This window comes from Aethalodelphis obliquidens, unplaced genomic scaffold (assembly GCF_003676395.1).
Source record: "Aethalodelphis obliquidens isolate GAN/ISIS:26980383/991018 unplaced genomic scaffold, ASM367639v1 scaffold19, whole genome shotgun sequence".
NCBI classification, from domain to species: domain Eukaryota; kingdom Metazoa; phylum Chordata; class Mammalia; order Artiodactyla; family Delphinidae; genus Aethalodelphis; species Aethalodelphis obliquidens.
In genome coordinates, this window is record NW_020837963.1 from 26322991 (window position 1) to 26345261 (window position 22271).

At 44.7% G+C, this 22271-nt stretch overlaps 1 pseudogene; it reads left to right on the forward strand.

Moving 5' to 3' along the window:
- LOC113626711 (frataxin, mitochondrial-like) overlaps positions 1 to 20021 on the forward strand; it is a 186746-nt pseudogene extending 166725 nt beyond the window's left edge.
- Positions 20022 to 22271: the final 2250 nt, after the last annotated feature.

The following is a 22271-nucleotide window of genomic DNA, read 5'->3' on the forward strand; positions in this document are numbered from 1 at the left end:
GCTTCCGGAGCAGAAAGATGGTACAAATGAGCTGTTCCTCCAGCCCCCGTCTTGCTCTTCTTTCCTCCTCCACCTTCCACCTCCCCCTTCCCATCCTACCTCCCACCATTTAAATCTGTCTTTTTTTTTTAACACTTCCAGAGTCTTTGCTAAAACTTTAATCCTGACTGTCATCCCAAGGCGCAACGTGTTTAATCAATCATTGGTTCTATGACTGAGACTGAGTTTGGATTAAGATCAGTAGGAGATGACTGAGCAGCTCTATAACCTCATGGCACTTGGAGACCCACCAAGGACTCATTCCTCTGATTATGTAGGTCTATGTCTGTTCCTCAACTTACCTGTACTGCTTCCCAAAAGGTGTGCTAGGCATGCAAACAAGGGAGCTCTTCTTGGTGGACGGCTGGCCCCGGGTGGGGCGGCCACTGCATAGTTCTGTGTCCCCGCGTGGTGGATCCCCGTGAGCTGTCATCTGTGAATCTAATGAAGAATTTGGTCTATGCTGTGCGTTTCTTATCTGACATCAGTCACACCTACCTTCCACAATGAGTCCGTTCCACATAATTTAATATTAAAAGATTTGGGGCAATAGAAGAAGGCCTTGTCTTGATGTGCTCCCCTAATATTCATATATCCTCCCAGAATTTCCCCTTTCTTTGAACAAATTTATGGAAGTTCCTTTCTCCAGCATCAGTGTGACAGTGAACTCTGCCACAGAATGATTTGCATAGGAATTAATACACTCAAACCTTGAAACAAAACTGAGGGAGCTTAAAATATCACTTCCAGTACCTGCTGAATATCACATGTATATAATTAAAAACCAAACATTTCTTTTTTCATATCACTGATAGAACAAAACAGCACAGTGTAGATTTAGTTTGTTAGAAACCAAAAAAAAAAAAAAAAAAAGGTCATACACCATCATCATATTCCATGTGTTCTATTCTGCTATGAAAACTTTATATATAGTAAATATAGAATACAACCTGGTTAAAAATAGAAGCTATTCCCAAAAACCATCTGGGCCACATCCCAGCAGCCAGGAATGTTTCCCTCCCAGGCTGATGACTCTCCACCTTCAAGGAAGAAACGTCATTAACATACTTGAGAGTATATTTTAATGTACGATGAGCTCGACCAGGCAGCTCTTGGATAAAGGATAATAAGATTGCTTTGGAGGGTCAGATTCAGAAAAATGAACTCATGTAATTTTAAATAAGAAATAAAATAGAGGGGGTGGAGAAAAGGGAACCCTCCTGCAGTGTTGGTGGGAATGTAAATTGATACAGCCACTATGGAGAACAGTATGGAAGTTCCTTAAAAAACTACAAATAGAACTACCATATGACCCAGCAATCCCACTCCTGGGCATTTACCCTGAGAAAACCAAAATTCAAAAAGAGTCATGTACCACAATGTTCATGGCAGCTCTATTTACAATAGCCAGGACATGAAAGCAACCTAAGTGTCCATCGACAGATGAATGGATAAAGAAGATGTGGCACATATATACAATGGAATATTACTCAGCTATAAAAAGGAATGAAATTGAGTTATTTGTAGTGAGGTGGATGGACCTAGAGTCTGTCATACAGAGTGAAGTAAGTCAGAAAGAGAAAAACAAATACCATATGCTAACATATATATATATATATATATATATGGACTCTAAAAAAAAAAAAAGGTCATGAAGAACCTAGGGGCAAGATGGGAATAAAGACGCAGACTTACTAGAGAATGGACTCGAGGATACAGGGAGGGGGAATGGTAAGCTGGGACAAAGTGAGAGAGTGGCATGGACATATATACACTACCAAACGTAAGGTAGATAGCTAGTGGGAAGCAGCCACATAGCACAGGGAGATCAGCTCGGTGCTTTGTGACCACCTAGAGGGGTGGGATAGGGAGGATGGGAGGGAGGGAGACGCAAAAGAGAAGAGATATGGGGATATACGTATATGTATAACTGACTCACTTTGTTATAAAGCAGAAACTAACACACCATTGTAAAGTAATTATACTCCAATAAAGATGTTAAAAAGAAAGTGACTGTAGGTTATGTTTTATAATACAAATGCAATAAAAATATATCATAAAAATTGTGCAATTTTCTGGTTTCTCTGAGTGTAAAGTTTTCTCTTGGTATGAAGGCCATTTCAGATCCTGCATTTGACCCTTTCAGGCTGCCCGCAGGCCCTTCTGTACGCACTTGGGGGGCATCTTCTTAATGAATCAGAGCGTCTCGGGGCTGAAAGGGATTGTAAAAGCCATCAGTCCACCCAGTTCAGTGTCCAAATCCACAGAGTGATTTGCCAAGTTTAGATAATGCAGCTGAGATTGTTTATATGTTACAAGTTGTCTGAATTAATAGATTATAAAAAGAATTAATAAGACATAAATACTTCACTCAGATCCTCCCTTACCTAATAAATAGTGAAGCTTGAATAGTTGTAAATTCTCTAAAAATAAATTACATTACAAATGTGAATTTGAATGGCATGACTGATGTATGGGTACTGCTGATTTAGAGTTTTTTCTCTATTGCTTTGTTGGTCCATCTGGCTGTTTTTCAGATTCAAAGTTTTATCTTACTTTGGTCTGTGTGAGCGACTTTATTCCTGGAAAATCAAATATAACATTTTAATCAAAAAGAAAGGAAAACTGTATCATGTGACTTCTATACAAATAAAGGAGAAAAGCACATTCATCAACATAAGAGTCAATACTGAGATAAAATTGGAACTTCCTGGCATTCATGCATTTTAAAATGAAAAGAGAAGCCTTTTAGGAAAAAAAAAAAGCTTTACAAAATAAATACGTTTGTGGATATTAAAGAAATAATGAAACTTTACCAGTGAGTTGGGGAAAATTTAGGATCACAAATAAAAATATTTTTTTGTTAAACTAAGATTAAGAAAGAAGAGTGTGACATTATTTACCTTTCCAGGCCTTTCAAACAGTAACCAAATTTTATATCAATACTCATTTGCATAAGTTCCATCTTATGTTATATCCTATTTTAACTTAATTTGCGCATGTGTGTTTTGTGAGTAAAATGTGGATACTGCCAAAATTGAACTAACGTTGATTCATTTAGTGGCTTTGGAAGTTTGAGATTTACAAAGCTGTTTGCTACTTTAAAATCAAATGTAAATCTGCCCTTGTTGGGGGCAGCCTGTTCCTTTGGAGATGGTTTTCCAAGTAAGGTTGTAGTCATTCAGAAAAGGAGGTATGAGATGTCAGAGTTGAGCGTTTGCAGCTACAGAATTTCATAGAATGTTGGTCTGAAGTTTTGAATTGATAAGATCAGTGAGCACATTTTTAACCAAATGATGCGTCTGCTCTTGGATAACCAATTCCTAAACACTTGGCCTTGATGTTAAGTTGCTTTATAGTCAGGGGAATAGAAGAAAAGGGTTAACATTTATAATTCTCTATGAAAATTCAATGCAAGTCATTTTGAAACAGAAATGTGGAGGAAAGAGTTAAGATGAAATGAGAAGATGTTGTATAACAGTTCATAAACGTCCCAGGTGTTTACTCTCACAAGTGGCTTTCTAGTAAATGGATTTACAGTCTGACCGATTTATAGATTTCAGATGTCTCTGTTGGGAGCTTCGTGAAGCGATGCTGCTGTCCGTTCTTTAAGAGAAGGTCACAGTGCCTGAGGGGGACTCCGTTTGCATCTACACGCAGGGCTGTGGGCTGCTCCTCTGCTTACGTGCTCAGGACAGCGCAGTACCCTGCCAATTATATGGAGTAATTTACATGCTGACACCTCTCGAAAATGTACTGTCAGGAGTTTTCAATTAAAACCTACTTCCTCCCTGAAAAAGGCATAAGAAGAAGGAGGAGGAAGAGAAAGGAGAGGAGGGGGAGAAACAGAAGCATTTTTGCTGGGAGCATAAAAATAGCTTTGATTCCGAGTCTTTTCATGCAGATCTAGAATGCCAACTCTCTGGAAGGTGAAGGGGTGCCTAAGAAAACTCATGGAATTGAGGTCCCCGGAATTAAACAAACATCGCAAAACCATGTGATTACAAAAGGTGCTTATCTTGCTTTCTTGAAACCGAGCTTCCTTGAATATACTCCGCAGCTCTCTTTGGATATCATATTCTTTATGCAGTTATAGTAGCTCTCTCTTGTCTTGTATTTGAATCACTCCATCAAGGATTTAGTTGGGGATAAGACCTTCGGGAGCATCGAGAAGTCCAATGTTCTGTGACTCAAAATGTGGTCCATGAACTACAGCATCAGCATCTCCTGGGAGCCTGTTAACCACGGAGATTGGCAGTCCCACTTCAGCCCTACAGAATCAGAACATGTATTTTAATAGGATTCCTGGGTGATTCACGAGGACAGTAATGTTTGGGAAGCACCGATCTCTCTTCCCATCTCTTCCCAATCAGACTGGCTCATAGATTGGCATTAATGGGTGAGTTTAATAGAGAAACCAAGTCGTCTGACTGGAGCATTTAAGACACGCAAGTCCGATTTCCAAGCCATGAGGTTGTTTTGTTATTTATGTGGAGCCGTAAAACACAATCGGATTTTTAAAGTCTATTTATATGCATAAAGCTGGCATACATATTCACAGACCAAGGCATTTGTTTTCATTATCCTTGCATGATCGCCAGGAACCCATAAATTTTCAGTCCTGTCATTGCAAACTCTGAAAATCCTAAAATTGGGCATAATGAAGTTTTTGGGTGATTGAAATGATTACCCTAATAACTTATAATAATTACTTTTATCTCTGGCTCTTGGATTATAACTGATCAGCTTGTACCCATAATTGGTAAGAACATCATGTCTGTACCTCTACACCTCAGGATCAAATCAGAGCCTGTACCATCCGCTGGATTTTCAACTCTCTTGACAATAAATCCCAGTTTCTGTGTCTGTGTCAAGCAGCAATTTGTATGATTCATAAAGGTGATTTGACTGAGGCCTAGCCAAGAAGATGAGCAATTCACTGGTGGGAAAGTAGACGCTTTGTTATTGAAAAGGTTACATTCGGCAATTTAAATCTTATTTAAGGAAAGAGAGAAGATATCTACTGAATTGCAAGACCAACCAAGATTCCTACTGATGGATGACTTGAAAGAAAGGATGAACTGAGTTGCAGGATTAGGAATTCAAAGCTGTGAGCACCTGCTTATGTTAAATAAAATGTCTACATGTTCCCAGAAGTTCCATACCTCCCCTCGGATGTGGACGCTAGCGGGAGCTCCGTGGTGTCTGCGACGGCCATTTGTCTTTCCACTTGCCAAGTTTTTGTTCTCTGAGATAGTTTAGACCAAAGTCTAAATAAAATTTTAAAAAGGCTATCTAATTAAAAATGTAAACTATTTCTATATTTTTCTTTCTCTTTGCTAACTTTCATCAATAGGGTACCAAAATAATTGGATGATAATTTCTTGCAGAGTGGAGAAAGAGTAACTGGGCCTGAATTTTTTTCTTTCCTGCTGTTAGCTGAGCGACCCTTTTAGGAAGCGAAGGTTGTAGGATCAGAGGGCAAAAGGTGAACTAGGTTTGTCTTCGTATTGCTTTTTCAGTGTTGAGCACATAGCTGGCATTCAATAATTACTTGTTAACTGGATTACACCTCTTAGCCTAATTCCTGCTGTTGATAAGCAACCAGGAGGGTCCCCTGGAGGGAGAAGGGGATGCTACGCAACACCTGATTGTGTACAATGTTCCCCTACCTGAGTCCAGATGCTGACATTGTTGTGGGAAAAGGGAGCAGGTTTTTATAACCTATAGGTTTTTATAACCTATTAATTCAGACAACTTGTAATATAATAACTAATTATAAGTTATTAGGGTAATAATTACAATCACCCAAAAAGCTCATTATGCCCAATTTTAGGATTTTCAAAAGTTGCAGTGACAGGATTGATAATTTATGGGTTACTGGCTATCGTGCAAGTGTTGTGGGAACAGGGGCGGCTCCTTACATTCTCTAAAATACATTTTTTCTCATCTATTAAAGGGAGTTACCCCTATATCACAGGGTGATTCTAAGCCTTCAAAATTATATCTCAAAGTGCTTAATACTTTGCCCAGGATGCAGCAAGACTCAATATACAGCCGTCACTTCATCATTTCAGAGCTTTGCAAAGGAAAAGTACCGTCTTTGTCTTTCCCTTTTCAGCCCTTGACGTGGTGGGAAGGGAGAGGAGGGGTAGGGTTGAGGAAACCCGAGGGGGAGTGTGTCAGCACCATTGCTCTGAGGGTGGACCCCCGCCTTGATCGCTTGTGTGTTCCTGGTAAGCGTGGACCAGCAAGGGAACCTGTTTGTGAACATGTGACTCTCCTTTTTCAACCCCAGGAGCCACCTTCCAACAAGGCTGACTTTCCATAGTCAAATCCTGGCATCCTACTGATACAATGAAGAGTAAAGGGTGTCCTCACAAGGTTGCTGGGTATTCAAAAATCTCAGGAATGCTCACTGTGCTGCACAGCAGAGATTGGGACAACGTTGTCAATCAACTATACTTCGATGAAAAGCGAAAATAAATTTAAAAACGTCTCAGGAACGGACCAGTAATGCTGCTCCACAATTCAATCTCATCTTTGGGCATAGTAAAGAAAACTGGTACATTCTCAAGTCCTTCAATTTTCTCAGTTGGCTAAAATGAAGACATTCATTTCAAAGGAAATAATTAGATGGATTTTTTTTTTTAAAACAAGCTTTGAGGAAAGAGAGGGAGAGGAAAGGGAACATGTTTACTATAGTTGGAAGAGCATATGACCTTTGTTTCATCCCCCTGAAAGGCAGAAGTCACCTATCAACTATTGGAAATGTCATCTGGTGTGCAGTCCTCTTCTCTCGCTCATTTTAGGAGTTGGCCCTGTGAGGCACAATTATCTGTAGTTTGAACTTCAGGGATTATATGTGCGATTCTTAGAATGGCCTATGGCATATCAGGAAACTTTTATGTATCACCCATCATCAAACCTTTTCAAGTTGTTAGATAATTTTAGCCCCATGTTTGTTCGCTGCACTTGGGAAACCATGCCTATATTCTCACGGAGCTTGCGGAATGGAAGCAAAGCTGCTTGAGATGATTATGTTGACGTATGTCTGTTAGCGTGGGGCTCCATTGACATATGAATCTCTTAGAATCACCTGGTAATATTCCAGCAAAATCATTACAATTCCTCCTAGGTTGTCTTTTTTCTCTTACTATTTCAAAATGAAAGTTTTCAATACTAATGCTGCAAAGTGGGTATTATGTTGACTTATGCTAATCTGTTTCATGGATGCTGTCATATTACATTGTTCAGCAAAGACACTGGTGAAGTTGTCTTGTGTCTACCGTTATCTCGCAAACAGCCCAGTGGTGTCAGAACACGACATCCAGGGACCCTCTGCCTTGTCGTGGGATAGCTTCTGTCCGGAGAGGTGTGCTAGGAATAGTGGGAAAGGAGGCAGAGAGGGCTGTGTCTGTGCTGTTATATGTCCTCTTAAAGAGAAAACAGTGTAAAAAAGGGCCGATGTGTTGTGTGCGGGAGTGTGTGTGGATTTATAGTGGCTTCATTGCCACGTGTTATTTTCATGGCAGCACTTCTGTGAACGGTGTGTCAGTCCCTCCTAGAGGAGCTTCTGGCTTTAGGATTTTACCACCAGCCCATAAACCAGGGAAACTCCACTGTTAAAGCTAAGGGTTCCAGAGGCAGTTTTCAAAGGTAAGTTTATTTGAAAAGTCTGCAAGGGAGGTTGATTTGGCGATTTTCAATGCTGCTTCTGCAAACCTTCTCGGGCGGTGTTCCCACCGTTCCCACCCCCGCCCTGAACAACTGAAGCCACTTTAGAGGGAGCTCGAGAATTGGCGGACAGAGGTGGTCTTCCCTGTAATAAAGGCGCTGCCGATGGGATCGGTGCACAGGAACGGGGTGGGCAGGCGAGGTGGGTCTCTACGTCCCTACTGCTGGTGGGCAAACCGACTTCATGGTCAGCATCTCCATGAAGTGCTCAGTGTCCCAGGGTCCCTGGGTGCCCCTTGCTCTTCTGGGACACCCCCCTCCCCGGGGCAATGCACTCTGTCCCTCCTCGCTCTGCCTGTGTGCCCCCTGACCTGGGATCTCTTTGGGTCACTGGCTGTCTAATCTAATACGGTCATGCAGAAGAAGACTGATGATGGCTGAGAACTTGACATGTTGTCACTCCAAGATTTCAGGGGTCTCTCGAGTGCTTGCTGATGCCCTTAGAGCTGCGGAGAGACCTAGGAGACAGGAGCTATGGTACAGCTGTTTGTGAAGCCGCAGCACCCTTCCCCTGGATCACGTGGGTGGCTGATGACCGAATCCTCCCTGCCTGTCACAGTGAACTTGAAACTTGATCACCGCAACAGCCACGGAAGAGCCATACTGTGCACAGCCTTGTAGCAGGAACTGAGAATCCAGGGAGGAAGAGGAACAGCCCTTGTCTCCCTGGAGCTAAGATCCAGAAGCTCACTACATTTTATTTTAATTTTACCGGTTAACGCGTGTGCGTGTGTGTTGTGTGAAGGCTTGAGTTCGCTTGTGTTTATCTCTGTGTCACAGAAACCTCTATCCAGAGCTTTCGCAAAAGTAGATACTCCGTATGAGTTTAATAAAAACCAGTAATCGTGTAAAGAAGACTGTGGTAAGTGTGAAACTTAAGTCATAAGTTTCTTGCACCTGCAAAACATGCAACAGTATCTAAGAGGAGGGACTTTTGTACTAATGGCTGAATAGATACCAAAGGGCGAAATGATGTGATTTCATGGGAAACTCAGGTCCATGATAATTAAGAACCAATCACTAAGAAGGAGCTCTTCTTGGGACCCTGTTTTCCATGTTAATACTTAAAAATCATTTTCACACAAGATCTGTTACAGTAGACGAGTAATGCTTTGGTCTTCCCGTGTGTTGTGAAGTGTCCCCTCTGAGTCGAGATTTCAGCTCTGTCACTTCTCACCTGAAGCAACCGGAGGTTAATGATCTGCTCCTCACTTGCTCCTGGGGCTCTCTTTCTGGTCACCCCATTAACTTAACAGGAGAGTTTCTACCCAAAGCCAAAGGGACCCTGGTTCCCTGGGAGTGGAGAATGCACAGACGCTGAGACCCATGACCTCTTGCACAGGAGAAGATGGTATAGACTCAGGGATCTCCACCTTCTGCCCGTGGAAGGGAGAGCAGTGCTTGGCTATTCCTCTGACTCCTGTTTGTTGAAAAGGTGAACTGAGTTTAATCAAAAAATGCAGTGGGGCTTCCCTGGTGGCGCAGTGGTTGAGAGTCCGCCTGCCGATGCAGGGGACACGGGTTCGTGCCCCGGTCCGGGAAGATCCCACGTGCCGTGGAGCGGCTGGGCCCGTGAGCCATGGCTGCTGAGCCTGCGCGTCCGGAGCCTGTGCTCCGCAACGGGAGAGGCCACAACAGTGAGAGGCCCGCGTACCTCAAGAAAAAAAAAAAAAAAAAGAATGCATTGGCCATTTACTAGCGGTGGTTTTGCTTTGCCAATAAAAGAAAAAAAAAGTAACTGTCGTGTCACTGCTGGTGATCCATGAGGGAAAAACAAAGGACGGATAGTGAGGGGCCCTCCCCCGACCCCTGCATCCCCCCCTCCCCTCCATGGTGTTGGTCTCTCCCGTGTTTGGACTCTAAGCTAGAGTAATCACCATGGGAGGTACCAACTGAAAACTGAACACACACCTTTTCTTTTGACATCCATGATTTATTTTCCTAAAGAGCTTATATATGTAGGGATTTGGGAGGGGAAGATGGAGGGGGAGGTCTGGTATTTACTTCACGAATAGTGTTATTCAAAGACCAGGAAAGAAATCCAATGTTTGCTGCGGCTTAAATGACAGTATTTATTATGTACTCACAAAAGGGTAGAAAAAGCGACTGTTGATTATTTTGACATTAAATTGCTTGCAATACATGAGGGATTAATTATGACATGGCACACTTCATCCTGCCACCTGAATTAGCTGGAGTTTTAAAGAAGGGTCTGTATTTACATCATTTGTCACATGGGGAGAATACGGATGTCTCTGTGCTCTTTTCTGTACCAGGTTTGATCAGGAATCCAGTGGCCTCACTGAACGCAGGCATTTCTCAATCAGATCCAACAAAAATCTATTGCTGGTCTTTGTGGAGAATCCTATCGTATGGAACCAGCGTTTCCAAACTCTGACCAAGCTTTCCCTGACTTGGCTTTAACTGACAGTCCCGTGGAGAGACGTTTCCATCATTTGGGAGCAGGGTGATGAATACTCCTTCTCAGGGACCCGTCTCCCCAAACACATGTTGGGGTATAGAATGCGATGCGCCGTTGGTGTAGAATGCGATGCGCCGTTGGCCCCCAGGTAGACGACTGAGGAGTTTTGTTGGTAGAGGGGCTGACGTTCAGGTGAAAGCACCTCTGGGAGAGGAACGGAGGAGAAGGCACTGGGTCTTAGTAGCGGGAGGCCAAAGCCAACGCCCAGGGTGCCTGCGAGCTGTTGGCGACCAGAATGTCTCTCGCTTTCCTCTTGTTGCTTTAACAGACTAGGCGCTGTTCTAGCCCCCAGGCAATGAATGCAGCTCCTAGCCTCAAATCCCTGCACTTAGTACCCACAGTTCTCAAGCTTGAAGGAAGAGCAACCTCAAAGACCTGGCGCACCCTTTTAAGCGTAGAGAGCCGGAACACCCAAACCATACCAGAAAGAGGAAAGAACCCCATGAGGAATGGAGCAAACATGCTGGTGTTCCCTTCTCCATCCCTGAATCTACACCTCCCGCAGGATTGAAAATACCCGGAAAGCTGAGGGCACGGGCACCACAGCCCCGAGAGTGGTCGAGAGAGGAGAAAGGGGATGGTCTCGGGACTTGCTTTGCTATGGTCAGGACCCGATGCTTTCCGATCACAGGGTTCTGTGGGTTATTCCAGCTGGAGTCCTGGTGACTATCCCCTTAGTTATTTGAAAGAGCATCGTTATCAAAAAAGAAAAACCCAAACCGTCCAATTCCTACACTGTTGACTGTGAAGAATCAGCGTGATGAGGGGCTCAGTTTGTAGCTGTGGTTTGAAATATGTCTCTACAGCTGTTTGAGCACTTTATGTTTGAAAAATGCATTCCCATCACTCTGAGTAGGTTTTCTTTGTGACAGTTCAGCAAGGTCACCTGGGATGGCCTCTGACGGATAGATGACGACACCTGGGTGAAGGTCACGTGATGGGCACACAGCGAGACCTGGGGACGGTTCTACAGTCTCTGTGACCCCAAGTGTGTGGGGTGCCATTGAGCCCAGGTCACCTCTGAGAGGGCTCAGGACGAGGTGCTTGGAAAGGCAGAGTGTGCTTCCCATTGACTCCGTGTTCGTTTCTATAGCAGAGCGCACAGCATCTCTAAGAGTCAGGTTACCGCGTGTTCTGCTCTCAGAAGCCAAGGTGTGAGGGAGGAGAAGGCTGGAGGCACCCGTGTGGAGAAGTCCGGCTCAGAGAAGGAATTACAGCTCGAGGATCAGACAAGTCACAGGATCCTGCCCAGGGCAAACGTCCTTTGTAACAGAGGAGCTGAGGCTCAAAGTAACACCGGGGGGGATCCAATGTGATCTGTCCGCTTCACCCGCGGGAAAGTTACATTTTGTGAAAAACGTACTTACTGCGAATGTGTGATGTCATTTACTTAACAAGAAAGAAAGTTCATCTTTTGTTGATGAACTCTTACTGCTTGGAGGGAAATACTAGAATATCTTACCCTGGGCTCCAAAATAGCTGTGATCCTTGAAAGAATTTCCCTCCCCTGTTTCTGTTCCTCTGTGGTATTTCCACATCTAGCATAACAGAAAAATCCAATAGCATTGAAGTTAAATAACGCATTTTTCCCTCCCAGAACCAATAAATCTGTTTAAAGATGCATTGCTACTTTTCTTGAGGGATAATTTAGACTAGTATCAAAGAAGGAAAATCAATAGTTTTTTTTCTATTACAAATAATTGCGTGTTTGACTCTTTTCCACTTTTTCTTTTTTATTTATTTTGGTTTCAAAATATTTCTACTGAGCCTGCCTCACGTTTTAAGTCTAGACCAGCATGAGTTTCTATGAGACAATGTCTACCAGCGGATCAGACCCTGCTCTCTCCTGGGCTTGGTGAGGTTCCCACACATAGTATCAGGGGAAAGGCGAGCAGACCCAGGGACTCGTGGGAAGAGCTTTGAGTTTAGTTGTAAAGAACAGAGCATGCTCTTGGGGGCGCACACACCCCCATGGGCACGCAGCACAGAGCCCCACCCACTTGGCTGATTACCTGTGGCCCCATGGGCATATGAGCAGTGTTTATCCTTTGGACCCAGGTTTGAAATTGTCAACTAGAAAATTGCTCCCTGTGTAAACTTTGGCCCGGCTGGCACAATCCAGGGTCCGTCTTTAAGTAACTAGATGTGACCAGATGTTACCTGAGAATATCCAGTGCGCGATCCCAGTACCCAGAAGAGTATCTGGTTTGCAGTACCTCCTGGTGTTCTTTATTTTCAGACATTTTTATTAGAGAAAAGGGATGACTTGCCAGGAGCCCACAACACACGGGTTGAATGAGAGAGGGGTTTGTTAGACTGACTTCAGCTAGTCACCATTCAACCACAGCAATAGGGTCTAAGGATCTGATGTCAGGCACAGAAGGGAGGAGACAAACCTCGACCACACATCTGCGATGCTCAGGTGAATAGGAGCGTCCAGAGGAGACCGAGGCCAGGTCTACGGGGGCAGGTGGAAAGGCTTCCTTGAGGCGGTGACAGCTGAGCTGAGCCCTTCAAGGACGATGCACGTTGGTTAAGTGGAAGAAAGTTGAGGGGGGCATGGTGAGGCCATCTCACAAAAGAGCTGAATGGCAAAGGCAAGGAGTGTAAAGCAGCAGGGCTCCTGGGGAGGTGGGGGCAGCAACCCAGTGCTGCAGGCTGGGTTACTGCTGGCAAGCATCCCCCCTTCCCTCCCCCACTGCGGGCACAGTGTACTTCCCCACATCATGGACGCTGGGTTTGGTCCTGTGACTTGCTCTGGTCAATAAGTATCAGCCATGAAAGGAGCAGACACCAAGCGGTGACTGTGCCTTCAGTCTGGGCCCCAGAACACACACAAATGGAGCAGACTTAAACCCCAACTACAGTCTGCAGCCCACATGCTGGCTAAGCCCATCTTAACCCACTGGAGCCAAATCAGACTCATCCTGCAGACCCAGGCACCTGGGGATGGTTGTTACGTGACATTATTAAGGCAATAGCTGACCCTTACATTCAGCAAGGCTGAAACATGGGGTGAAGATCAGGAGACACAGGGCCAGAGGTGTAAGCAGGGCTCCTTGTGGACAGTCTTGTGTTATATTAAGGTGTTTAGCCTTTACCACTGACATATTCAGGGAGACAGGGATCTGGTTTGCATTTTAGGAAGAGAATTATGGCAGCAATGTGGCAATCGGCCTTGTGGATGTGTGACTCAGAAGCTGTGTGATAATTAATTATAAGAGCTGACATCTACTGGACCCTTCTTATCTACCAGGAACCACGCTAAGTACTTTACCTCTTTCATCTTATTTAATCCTCAAAGCAACCATACAAGCGCTCAGATCACTTCTGTTCTACAAATGACGTATCTGTTTGCTAGATACCCTGAACTCTTAACTGTGAAATCGATCTGTTTATTGCAAAGTTAAGGTAAAAACAGGTCTGAATTATGCCAGTGTGGTGGGAGGGGAGGTGAGTATGATCTAAGAAACTACAAGAAGAATCAGCAGGATATGCTCAGTGATTACATGTGAGATGTGAAGGAAGACTCTAGCATTTCCAGTTTAGGGAACGGAGCAGAAGACGGGGATTTGCACCAAAGAAGAGAATGAGGAAGAGAAATAGGGTGTGTGAGGATGGCTTTGGGACGTTTTTCTGAAGGGACACAGTGAGCAGCTGACAGTACAGGTGTGGAGGCCAAGAGAGGGGCTGAACTGAAGATGTGGTGCTGAAAGCACCAGCGCATCACTCCTGGGAGGGGCACGTGCCCTGAGAGAGGCGGCAGGATGGGGAGAGAAGACAACCAAAACCAGACCCCAGGGACACCGGTGTGAGAGGAAAGGGCAGACACAGAGAAGGCAGACAAAGGCGATCTGACCATGACGCCTCAGTGCGGCTCCCTCGACATTGATAATGACATTGATAGTGAAGGTTGTGCCTGCGTGGGGAGCAGAGGGGCATGGGAAATCTCTGTGCCTTTCTCATAATTTTGCCGAGAACCTAAAACCTCTCTATTACCTATTAAAAACAAAGAAACACATACATAAATAAACTTTTAAAACTACGATCTGAGATGCAGGGGGAAACCCAAGAGAGCACAGTTCCTCAGCCAGACAACAGGCAAAGAGCAGCAAAGATGCTTTTTAGGGGGCACAGCTGGGGTTGCCAGCTGCTGTCGGCTTGGAGAAGAGTCTAGCAACATGTAGGGAGAGAAGATTGAGTACAGGCGGTAGGGGAACGACTGGGGGAAGGGGAAGGCCAAAAGAAGCAGAAAAAATATTGATAGGTTTGATTCCATCCGTATTTTTTTTTTTTTTGCGGTACACGGGCCTCTCACTATTGTGGTCTCTCCCGTTGCGGAGCACAGGCTCCGGACGCGCAGGCTCAGCGGCCATGGCTCACGGGCCCAGCCGCTCCGCGGCACGTGGGATCTTCCCGGACCTGGGCACGAACCTGTGTCCCCTGCATCGGCAGGCGGGATCCCAACCACTGCGCTACCAGGGAAGCCCTCCATCCATATTTTTTAAAATCACTTCCATAAACAAGAAATGGAAAGACAAATGAGAAGCTGGCCAAGGTATTCCTGACGAACTAGAATTAATAGTAATGATGCATAAAGAGTTTTTTCTTTTAATGAGCAAATAAGGACACTAGAAACAGGTTAGATGGAAGGTGAGGAAACACAACAGGACAGACTGTTTTTGTAAAGGGAGACGCAGCAATGGCAAAGGCAAACGCAGTCACATAGTTGGCCTCAAACTAAAATGGAAACATTTTCACTCATTGAGTTGGCTGTGAATTAGCAAGAATAGGGGCACACGGATCCTCTCCCACACTGCTCTTTGTAGTACATGTCGATTCAACCATCTTTGAAAACAATTCAGCAGTTACGCCTCAAGAGCCTCCAGATATGTGTGTGTCACTTGGTGCAGTGTTTTGAATCTGTGTTCATTCCACATCAGTAAAGAACGTACATGAGAGCTGGTGGTCCAAGAAGCTCTCACAGAACAAGAAAATCTAAACCCCTGGACTGAGCACCAGTGAGGATATGACCACGTACCTTTTGGCATGTCCAGAAAGTGGGATACCAAAAGGCCATTTAAAAATCATGTTTTTGACATGGGAAGAGGTTCATGATTTACCGTTAAGGAGAAACAACAGAATAGAAAAATGTGATCCTAGTTGTACTTTTTTTAAGTGCACATATGAAAAAAATGCACGTATGAATGATGAGTTATTGCCAAGTCGTAGGATTACATGCGATTTTTATTTCCTCTGTATGCTTGCCTAGATCTTCCAAATATTCTGCAGTGAATGTGTATTATTTTTGTATTTAGAAAAAGAAAAACAATAAATGGTATTATTTTCCAAAAGAAATAACAATGAATAGTTGATGGGGAAGGATTCCAAGTCGCTTGGTTTTGTGAAGGGAAGGGTTAAGATGAATCCGAGCAAAGATGACAAGGCAGAGGGAGGGTTTTAAAGAATGGCTGAATGTCCCAGGTGCAAAGACTTTAAGAAAACAGGCAGTAGGGAGGAAAAAATGAAGAGTCCAGGAAATAATTCATGGCACAACATCTAAGATGGATAAAGAGAGGATAGAATCAGGAGCACGGCAAAGGGTTAGCCTGAACAGGAGAAAGGGTGGCTCCTCCTCTGAGAGGACAAAGGTGTGGGAAGTGCAAACAGACATTTGTTCGATTGTTCGTTTGTAGACAAGTGGCAACTGGGGTGTGTTCTGGGTGGTGGCAGAAGTGACTACCGGGTAAGGGTGGTCCAGTTTGACCCACTGTTGTCATCACAGAACCGGAAGCCCGGGGGTTCATACTACATCTGCTTACGTTGAGGTGGCCACGGCCGGCTGCAAGGCAGGTTGGGAGATGTAATCGTCAAGTGCCCAGAAATGTTCCCTGTTCCATGATGGAGGGAAGTGCAGAGAATGGAGGCTGAGGGCCAACGAGCAGATTTGAAAAATGTTTCAGCTCGAAGCCCACAGGACTTGCTGGTGGGTTTGATACTGGAGTTTGAATGACAAAGAGGATGAAGAACAAAGTAGGTGTTTTAGGGGTTGTGGAAAGAAATATGGTCGGGGATCCAGAAAGAGATCTGAGTATATATTTTCCCAGCAGAGAATCAACTCTTTAGAAGGAATGACACTGATGTGCTCATGACCGTCGCCATAACAGGGTAGCAACACTAGATCCCTAGGGTCACAACCCGTGACACACCTGTTGCTTTCAGTCCAGCCTACAACCAGGGCTGTGCCCACAGGCATGGGTCTGGGGGACCCTGCTGACAGGTCAGCCACAAAGCCACAATCATGCCCTCCACTGTTGTTCTAATGAATCCCCAAATTGGTCCAATTTCTCGAAACAAAGGGCACATCACTTCACAGGTGTGGACACAGTTCATACCTGAGTTCTAAAAACTCCTTGTCTGATGGTTCTTTTTTTTAAATGTAATTTAACTTAATTTAATTTTATTCTATTCTATTTTATTTTTATCGAAGTATAGTTGATTTACAATGTTTAAGGTGTACAGCAAAGTGATTCTATATATACCTATTCTTTTTCAGATTCTTTTCCATTATAGGTTATTACAAGGTATTGAATATAGTACTATGGGGTAGGACTTTGCTGTTTATCTACTTTATATGTAGTAATGTGTATCTATTAATCCCAAACTCCTAACTTATTCCTCCCCACACTTTCCCCTTTGGTAACCACAAGTTTGTTTTCTTTTTCTTTTCTTTTTTTTTTGGCCGCACTGCACAGCTTGTGGGATCCCAGGTCCCCGACCAGGGATTGAACCCAGCCCATGGAATCCTAACAACTAGACCAGCAGGGAACTCCCGTAAGTTTGTTTTCTATGTCTGTGAATCTGTTTCTTTTTATAAGTAAGTTCATTTGTATCATATTTTAAATTCCACATGTAAGTGAGATCATATGATATTTGACTTTCTCTGTCTGACTTACTTCATTTACTATGATAATCTCTGGGTCTATCCATGTTGCTGCAGATGGCATCATTTCATTTTTTTATGGCTGAGTAATATTCCATTGTATATATGGACCACATCTTCTTTATCCATTCATCTGCAGATGGACACTTAGGTTGCTTCCATGTCCTGGCTACTGTACTGATGGTTCTTTTCTACTGGAAGACTTAGAGGAAGGAGCTACAGGAGTGCCATCGTTTGCCCGCAGCCCTTTCCGCCCCGGTTAAAAGTGAGTCACACACTCACACGTCCTTAGGTGCTTTCCTTTCTCAGAATTACCTGGTGATGGATGGGGGCTCAGGTCTGGTTTCGGCAGCCCCGGGGCAAAGACTGTGCACCCAGGTGCCATGACTACAGAGGAAGGAGCTCCCCCAAGGCTGTGCCAACACATTCAGGATGAAACTGGGGCCCCTTAGGGGGGTGACGGGCTGCATGTGTCCCTCCCCTCACAATGCAGAGGGTTGCCCCAATTCCATCCCTGTCCTCTCTTTCAGGACCACAGTGACCTGCTAACAGGATGAGTGACATGAGGGACATTCATTCTGAGATGCGCTGAGACGTAAAGGCAAATCCTGGACCCTGCTTGGAAACGTGACCACCGTCTCATTTCTCCCAGATGTTCACTTTTAGAAAGTGACATCTCATGACTAACTAGCATTTGGGGATGAACGCTGAGATCTTAAAAGGTTTCCTAGAAAAGCAGTGGATTTGTGTCATAGCACAAGCTCCATCCGTATCGGAAATCAGGTTTAGGTATCTCAGCAGGCAAGTGGGAGGACTTGTGGACATTCCCTGTTTCGGGGGGGGGGTGAAACTGAATACGTAATTCTGTGCTGTGGGACATTCCAAGAAGGAGCCCAATGATGTGGAGACGTGTCCTTGGGATGTCCTTGGACGTGTCCTTGGGATGTCATGGGATGAGGGTGATAATCGCCAGAATTATCACGTGAGCAGGTCACAAACACTAAAGGACACAGATCCTCATTTTCAGGGTCTTCCCAAAAGTCCCGATGAGAAAAGCCTCCTGAATGAAATACATTTTATTTTGGCCGAAACACCGAATACTTTCCATCTACCTCACGGGAATATATGTTTTACAAGAGAGATGAATATTATCTCATAATCTGCCACAATACTTAATATCTATCACATTTCAAAATGAATACGATTAGTGCCTAAATCTCAGCATTGGCAATTTTCCTCTCTCTCTGGAAAAGTTTTTTAATTGAAAGCATTTTAAGGGTTGAGAGAAAATGCACCATTTATTTCTGTTAGACACTCTAAGTGTATTTGGTTACTTGGGAATAAAGTAGTTCCCCCTTCAAAGGAAAAAAAAAATCCTCTAGGCTTATGTGACAATTGTATTTGGTAGAACGATGAACTGGAGTTTCAGTGGCTAGAATTTACAGAATGAACGAGAGCACCATCTATAAAAGAAGATGCAGAATGAAATTCTCCAGTGACAGGAATTTCTTTTACAATTTTGAGAACAAAAGCATCATGTAGAAGAAAATCTACGTGGATGTGCTTTGCTATTCATATTGTTATATCCTTTCAGTGCTAGGAATCTTGAAATACTAATAAAATAAATTTCACTGTTAGCCATTAACTTCCTACATGAGAGCAACATTTCTGTTCAAGATTTAACCCCTGTTTTCTTTGATAAGGTTGGGCTGTTAGTACAGAATTACCCTAGATGCAAATGACAAATGAAGACAAGATCTGCAACAAACATGAAACTAAAGAGTTAACGTTCTGAGCACGTGGACGCTCGGACGCCCCGTGGCTGCCAGCCTCTTGCTCCGCTCGCTCGGCGCCGCCCGGCTCTGCCCAGGCCCGCGCCGGGGCCCCGCGGCCAACGAAGGACCCCCGCTGTATGGCTGCCGGGGCTGCACTCCGGGACCGCCGCGGCCCGCGCACGCAGCCAGCCCAGTCTGAACTTCCGCTGCCTCAACCAGACCCTGAATATCAAAAAGCAGAGCGTCTGCTGGATGAACTTGAAGACAACGGGAGCTTTGGGTGACGCTGGCCCTCAGGACAATACCGCCTATGAAAGACTGGCCGAGGAGACGCTGGACTCCTTAGCAGAGTTTTTTGAAGACCTTGCAGACAAACCTTACACATTTGAAGGCGATGATGTCTCCTTTGGGAGTGGTGTTTTAGCAATTAAACTGCGCAGAGATCTAGGAACGTATGTGATCAACAAGCAAACCCCAAACAAGCAAATCTGGTTATCTTCACCATCCGGCGGCCCCAAGTGTTACAACTGGCCCGGGAAAAACTGGGTGTCCTCCCGCGATGGTGTGTCCCTCCACGAGCTGCTGGCCACAGAGCTGACTCAAGCCTTAAAACCCGAACTGGGGACTTCCCCGGTGGCCCAGTAGTTAAGAATCCACCTGCCAATGCAGGGCACATGGGTTCGAGCCCTGGTCCAGGAAGATCCCACATGCCGTGGAGCAGTTAAGCCCATGTGCATAACTACTGAGCCTGCGCTCTAGAGCCCATGAGCCACAACTACTGAAGCCCGTGAGCCACAACTACTGAAGCACCTACAGCCCATGCTCCACAACAAGGGAAGCCACCGCAATGAGAAGTCAGCGCACCGCAACGAAGAGTAACCCCTGCTTGATGCAACTAGAGAAAGCCCACACACAGCAACGAATACCCAACACAGTCAAACATAAATAAATTAAAACTTAAAAAAAAAAAACAACCCACAGAAATCCCAAACTGGACTTATCTTCTCTGGCCTACCCTGGAAAAGGTACTTGCTGCCCAGACTAATGCTAAAGACATTAAACAAAGACCCCAGCTTTGTTCTGCAGCTGAATGGCTAGCTTTTTCCATTCATGCTTTTGAGGACAGTTGCGTGGTGTGTAACGGCTCTGTGAAAAGACTGTGTCACCTCCCGCCCTGCCGCTGGGTTCAGACTTTTAATTTCCATAGCTTTCTTTGGATTTATTGTCTGATTTCCTCCCTCACGTGATAGCCCTTATCTTTCGTAATGTCTGTATGCCCATACCTTTATATATAACCTCACGACAAAGAAAAAGAAGAGGACAAATTCCAGGAGGAGAAATGAATTGGCTTCACTATTCATTCTTTGAAAGACTTACTACAAAAACGGCCTGAAGAGCGTCTGGCCAACCTTGCCATCCTGTCTCAAAATGAGACTCATTAAAGGGAAACCTAAAACGTTCCTACTCCCCTTGAAAGTGTAAACACTTCTAAGCCCTTTGGTATTGAAGCATCAGTGGCAACTCGGGAATTCTCAAACCGAAGACCGTTTTCTCTTTGTGCTTTGTGACTGCCAGGGTGTGGCCCGCATGGGGTGACACAGGGAGATGTGGTGCTGTGTCTTCCATGTGTGCATATAGATGTACACACAGAGTTACACGTGTGTGTACATATATATTTTTAAAATTTAAGAATAAACTATTGCAACACTGGTCTGAGGATGCAAAAAATCCCCCAAAAGCCACCTCTGTAAGCTCATGGATATAGTACAATAAATGAGGTCACGGAGCTCAGGAGGTGCTTGGCAAACTGTGAAAGGCCACATAAATGAAAAGATGTTGGTGTTAATGAAAGGAACCCTGCTCTTACACTTGGCCCAGCCCAAAAGTAGTTGTCTGTCTCTGGGCAAGTTTCTCCAACTCCCTAGACCTCTGTTTTCCCCTGTTAACAGAGAGGGTTAACCTAGATAGAATATAGTCGATTCCCAATTTAGACATTTAGTGTTCCTGTCAGGCAACTTAACAGGCCCACTTTAATTCCCTCCAGTAGAGGAGATGACCGTGAACAGTTTTTCTTAAGCTATAGAGTAAGTATATGGTTTTGGGTTTTGCTTTACTTGAATTTCAGTTGAATTCACGTTCAAACAGTCATCCTTTATTGTTCCATTACCGTGCTAAGCCGGGGCTGTAGGCTGAACGTTAAGGTGTTAATCCTAACCCCGAATCACAGCCCTCATAAATGAGATCAGTGCCCTTAGAAGAGAGACCCCAGAGAGCTCGCTCATCCCTTTCACCATGTGAGGACACAGCTAGGGGACGGCTGTCTATGAACCAGGAAGCAGGCCTTCACCAGACAACCAGTCTGCTGGGGCCTTGATCTTGGACTTCCCAGTCTCCAGAACGATGAGCAATAAATTTCTGTTTATAAGTCAAAAAAAAGGAAAGAGTTAACATCCTAACTCTGTAGATAGCAGTCCGCAGAGAAAACATTTTTATTCCTTTTTCTTTTAAAGAGACATAAACAGATATTTAACTGAGGAAGAAAATAGAAATTTATCAATATGTAAAAAAATCCATTTTTTTGGTATACAAAAACGAAAATTAATAGGACATGCTGTTTAAACTTATCAAATTGGCAAAGATAAGTTCTCAGCGTGCTTGCAGGGGGGATGGGCACTGTCCCACTTTGCTGCGAGGGGCAGGTCACTGCTGCCCACCTGGAGATCTCGCTTGCTTGTGTGGTCAGAGCCCTGATTAACTGCACACCTGTGGATCCAGTAATCCCCCTTCTCAGGTACCCACTTCCTTTAGGTCTCTTGGCCACCCCATCAGGAGGAACTCTCTGCTCCATCTGCTGACATACAGCTTCCAGCCCTGTGGAAAGCACCTTCCACCAGCAACTATTCCTTAAAGACCCCGGAAAACCTGCACAAAAGCAAGTAAGAGCCACAGTTACAGTTACCATGGAGACCATAAAGCCTTCACCGTCTCCTGTGCTCAAGGGGCGTCTGGAGCTCTGCTCTCCACTCTTGGGCCTCACCTGCCGATGCGTCATCCACACCAGGCTTACGGTCTCCATGGGCTTCCAGCTCTGACCCTGAGGGGCACAGTGGCATCTGACTCTGGTGGTCCCTCTGTGTCTGGCATCTCCTGGAAGCCCTCCTGGAAACACTTTTCTCTTTTGACCACTGCCTTTCTCTTCTTGGAGGTCAGGGTCAAGTTCATGGGGTCAGGCAGACGGGCATCCTTCCCAGCCCTATGGACTCCATTCCCAGAAATGTAACAGGGAAAACTTCTT